We start from the raw sequence: 6,000 nt of genomic DNA, 5'->3' as shown, positions 1-6,000 counted from the left end.
GTCATAATGGTCGTCATGGCGACGGTGATGTCATCATGGTCGTCATGGCAATGGTGATGTCAGAATGGTCGTCATGGCGACTATGATGTCAGTATGGTGGTCATTGCTTTGGTGATGTCATAATGGTCGTCATTGCGACGATTATGTCATAATGGTTGTCATGGCGACGATGATGTCAATATGGTTGTCATGGCTTTGGTGATGTCATAATGGTCGTCATGGCGGCGGTGATGTCATAATGGTCGTCATGGCGACGATGATGTCATAATGGTCGTCACGGCGACGATGATGTCATAATGGTCGTCATAGCGACGATGATCTCATAATGGTCGTCATGGCGACGATGACGTCATAATGGTCGTCATGGCGACGATGATGTCATAATGGTCGTCATGGCGACGATGATGTCAATATGGTTGTCATGGCTTTGGTGATGTCATAATGGTCGTCATGGCGACGGTGATGTCATAATGGTCGTCATGGCGACGATGATGTCATAATGGTCGTCACAGCGACGATGATGTCATAATGGTCGTCACGGCGACGGTGATGTCATAATGGTAGTCATGGCGACGATGATGTCATACTGGTCGTCATGGCGACGGTGTTGCCATAATGGTCGTCATGGTGACGATGATGTCATAATGGTCGTCATGGCGACGATTATGTCATAATGGTCGTCATGGCGACGATGATGTCATAATGGTCGTCATGCCGACGATGATGTCAGTATGGTGGTCATGGCGACGATGATGTCAAAATGGTCGTCATGGCGACAATGATGTCATAATGGTCGTCATGGCGACGATGATGTCATTATGGTCATCATGGCGACGGTGTTGCCATAATGGTCGTCATGGCGACGATGATGTCATAATGGTCGTCATGGCGACGAAGATGTCATAATGGTCGTCATGGCGTCAATGATGTCATAATGGTCGTCATGCCGACGATGATGTCATTATGGTCATCATGGCAACGATGATGTCATAATGGTCGTCATGGCGACGATGATGTCATAATAGTCATCATGGCGACAATGATGTCATAATGGTCATCATGGCGACGATGATGTCAATATGGTTGTCATGGCTTTGGTGATGTCATAATGGTCGTCACGGCGACGGTGATGTCATAATGGTCGTCACGGCGACGGTGACGTCATAATGGTCGTCATGGCGACGATGACGTCATAATGGTCGTCATGGCGACGATGATGTCATACTGGTCGTCATGGCGACGGTGTTGCCATAATGGTCGTCATGGCGACGATGATGTCATAATGGTCGTCATGGCGACGATTATGTCATAATGGTCGTCATGCCGACGATGATGTCATAATAGTCGTCATGGCGACGATGACGTCATAATGGTCGTCATGGCGACGTTGACGTCATAATAGTCGTCATGGCGACAGTGATGTCATAATAGTCGTCATGGCGACGATGATGTCATAATGGTCGTCATGCCGACGATGATGTCATAATGGTCGTCACGGCGACGGTGTTGCCATAATGGTCGTCATGGCGACGATGATGTCATAATGGTCGTCATGGCGACAATGATGTCATAATGGTCGTCATGGCGACGATGATGTCAGTATGGTGGTCATGGCTTTGGTGATGTCATAATGGTCGTCATGGCGACGGTGATGTCATAATGGTCGTCATGGCAATGGTGATGTCAGAATGGTCGTCATGGCGACGGTGTTTCCATAATGGTCGTCATGGCGACGATGATGTTATAATGGTCGTCATGGCGACAATGAAGTCATAATGGTCGTCATGGCGACGATGACGTCATAATGGTCGTCATGGCGACGATGATGTCATAATGGTCGTCATGGCAATGGTGATGTCAAAATGGTCGTCATGGCGACGATGATGTCAGTATGGTGGTCATGGCTTTGGTGATGTCATAATGGTCGTCATGGCGACGGTGATGTCATCATGGTCGTCATGGCAATGGTGATGTCAGAATGGTCGTCATGGCGACGATGATGTCAGTATGGTGGTCATGGCTTTGGTGATGTCATAATGGTCGTCATGGCGACGATTATGTCATAATGGTCGTCATGGCGACGATTATGTCAATATGGTTGTCATGGCTTTGGTGATGTCATAATGGTCGTCATGGCGGCGGTGATGTCATAATGGTCGTCATGGCGACGATGATGTCATAATGGTCGTCACGGCGACGATGATGTCATAATGGTCGTCACGGCGACGATGATGTCATAATTGTCGTCATAGCGACGATGATCTCATAATGGTCGTCATGGCGACGATGACGTCATAATGGTCGTCATGGCGACGATGATGTCATAATGGTCGTCATGGCGACGATGATGTCAATATGGTTGTCATGGCTTTGGTGATGTCATAATGGTCGTCATGGCGACGGTGATGTCATAATGGTCGTCATGGCGACGATGATGTCATAATGGTCGTCACAGCGACGATGATGTCATAATGGTCGTCACGGCGACGGTGATGTCATAATGGTAGTCATGGCGACGATGATGTCATACTGGTCGTCATGGCGACGGTGTTGCCATAATGGTCGTCATGGTGACGATGATGTCATAATGGTCGTCATGGCGACGATGATGTCATAATGGTCGTCATGGCGACGATGATGTCATAATGGTCGTCATGCCGACGATGATGTCATAATGGTCGTCATGCCGACGATGATGTCAGTATGGTGGTCATGGCTTTGGTGATGTCATAATGGTCGTCATGGCGACGATGATGTCATACTGGTCGTCATGGCGACGGTGTTGCCATAATGGTCGTCAAGGCGACGATGATGTCATAATGGTCGTCATGGCGACGGTGATGTCATAATGGTCGTCATGCCGACGATGATGTCAGTATGGTGGTCATGGCTTTGGTGATGTCATAGTGGTCGTCATGGCGACGGTGATGTCATAATGGTCGTCATGTCAATGGTGATGTCAGAATGTTCGTCATGGCGACGATGATGTCATAATGGTCGTCATGGCGACGATGATGTCAGTATGGTAGTGATGGCTTTGGTGATGTCATAATGGTCGTCATGGCGACGATGATGTCAAAATGGTCGTCATGGCGACGAAGATGTCAATATGGTTGTCATGGTTTTGGTGATGTCATAATGGTCGTCATGGCGACGATGATGTCATAAAGTTCGTCATGGCGACGATGATGTCATAATGGTAGTCATGGCAACGATGATGTCATAATGGTCGTCATGGCGACGATGATGTCATACTGGTCGTCGTGGCGACAGTGTTGCCATAATGGTCGTCATGGCGACGGTGATGTCATAATGGTCGTCATGGCGACGGTGTTGTCATAATGGTCGTCATGCCGACGATGATGTCATAATGGTCGTCATGGCAAAGATGATGTCATAATGGTAGTCATGGCAAAGATGATGTCATAATGGTCGTCATGGCGACGATGACGTCATAATGGTCGTCATGGCGACGATGATGTCATAATGGTCGTCATGGTGACGATGATGTCATAATGGTCGTCATGGCAATGGTGATGTCAGAATGGTCGTCATGGCGACGATGATGTCAGTATGGTGGTCATGGCTTTGGTGATGTCATAATGGTCGTCATGGCGACGGTGATGTCATCATGGTCGTCATGGCGACGATGACGTCATAATGGTCGCCATGGCGACAGTGATGTCATAATAGTCGTCATGGCGACGATGATGTCATATTGGTCGTCATGCCGACGATGATGTCATAATGGTCGTCACGGCAACGGTGTTGCCATAATGGTCGTCATGGCGACGATGATGTCATAATGGTCGTCATGGCGACGATGATGTCATAATGGTCGTCATGGCGACGATGATGTCAGTATGGTGGTCATGGCTTTGGTGATGTCATAATGGTCGTCATGGCGACGGTGATGTCCTAATGGTCGTCATGGCAATGGTGATGTCAGAATGGTCGTCATGGCGACGGTGTTTCCATAATGGTCGTCATGGCGACGATGATGTCATAATGGTCGTCATGGCGACGATGATGTCATAATGGTCGTCATGGCGACGATTACGTCATAACGGTCGTCATGGCGACGATGATGTCATAATGGTCGTCATGGTGACGATGATGTCATAATGGTCGTCATGGCAATGGTGATGTCAGAATGGTCGTCATGGCGACGATGATGTCAGTATGGTGGTCATGGCTTTGGTGATGTCATAATGGTCGTCATGGCGACGATTATGTCATAATGGTCGTCATGGCGACGATGATGTCAATATGGTTGTCATGGCTTTGGTGATGTCATAATGGTCGTCATGGCGGCGGTGATGCCATAATGGTCGTCATGGCGACGATGATGTCATAATGGTCGTCATGGCGACGATGATGTCAGTATGTTGGTCATGGCTTTGGTGATGTCATAATGGTCGTCATGGCGACGGTGATGTCATAATGGTCGTCATGGCAATGGTGATGTCAGAATGGTCGTCATGGCGACGGTGTTGCCATAATGGTCGTCATGGCGACGATGATGTCATAATGGTCGTCATGGCGACGATGATGTCATAATGGTCGTCATGGCGAAGATGATGTCATAATGGTCGTCATGCCGACGATGATGTCAGTATGGTGGTCATGGCTTTGGTGATGTCATAATGGTCGTCATGGCGACGATGATGTCATAATGGTCGTCATGGCGACGATGATGTCATAATGGTCGTCATGCCGACGATGATGTCAGTATGGTGGTCATGGCTTTGGTGATGTCATAGTGGTCGTCATGGCGACGGTGATGTCATAATGGTCGTCATGTCAATGGTGATGTCAGAATGGTCGTCATGGCGACGATGATGTCAGTATGGTGGTCATGGATTTGGTGATATCATAATGGTCGTCATGGCGACGATTATGTCATAATGGTCGTCATGGCGACGATGATGTCAATATGGTTGTCATGGCTTTGGTGATGTCATACTGGTCGTCATGGCGGCGGTGATGTCATAATGGTCGTCATGGCGACGATGATGTCATAATGGTCGTCACGGCGACGATGATGTCATAATGGTCGTCATAGCGACGATGACGTCATAATGGTCGTCATGGCGACGATGATGTCATAATGGTCGTCATGGCGACGATGATGTCAATATGGTTGTCATGGCTTTGGTGATGTCATAATGGTCGTCATGGCGACGGTGATGTCATAATGGTCGTCATGGCGACGATGATGTCATAATGGTCGTCACAGCGACGGTGATGTCATAATGGTCGTCATGGTGACGATGATGTCATAATGGTCGTCATGGCAATGGTGATGTCAGAATGGTCGTCATGGCGACGATGATGTCAGTATGGTGGTCATGGCTTTGGTGATGTCATAATGGTCGTCATGGCGACGGTGATGTCATCATGGTCGTCATGGCAATGGTGATGTCAGAATGGTCGTCATGGCGACTATGATGTCAGTATGGTGGTCATTGCTTTGGTGATGTCATAATGGTCGTCATTGCGACGATTATGTCATAATGGTTGTCATGGCGACGATGATGTCAATATGGTTGTCATGGCTTTGGTGATGTCATAATGGTCGTCATGGCGGCGGTGATGTCATAATGGTCGTCATGGCGACGATGATGTCATAATGGTCGTCACGGCGACGATGATGTCATAATGGTCGTCATAGCGACGATGATCTCATAATGGTCGTCATGGCGACGATGACGTCATAATGGTCGTCATGGCGACGATGATGTCATAATGGTCGTCATGGCGACGATGATGTCAATATGGTTGTCATGGCTTTGGTGATGTCATAATGGTCGTCATGGCGACGGTGATGTCATAATGGTCGTCATGGCGACGATGATGTCATAATGGTCGTCACAGCGACGATGATGTCATAATGGTCGTCACGGCGACGGTGATGTCATAATGGTAGTCATGGCGACGATGATGTCATACTGGTCGTCATGGCGACGGTGTTGCCATAATGGTCGTCATGGTGACGAT

Source organism: Phyllobates terribilis, unplaced genomic scaffold (assembly GCF_046119375.1).
Source record: "Phyllobates terribilis strain yellow unplaced genomic scaffold, ASM4611937v1 Scaffold_43__1_contigs__length_10536358, whole genome shotgun sequence".
NCBI classification, from domain to species: Eukaryota; Metazoa; Chordata; class Amphibia; order Anura; family Dendrobatidae; genus Phyllobates; species Phyllobates terribilis.
This window is presented reverse-complemented; position numbering follows the sequence as displayed.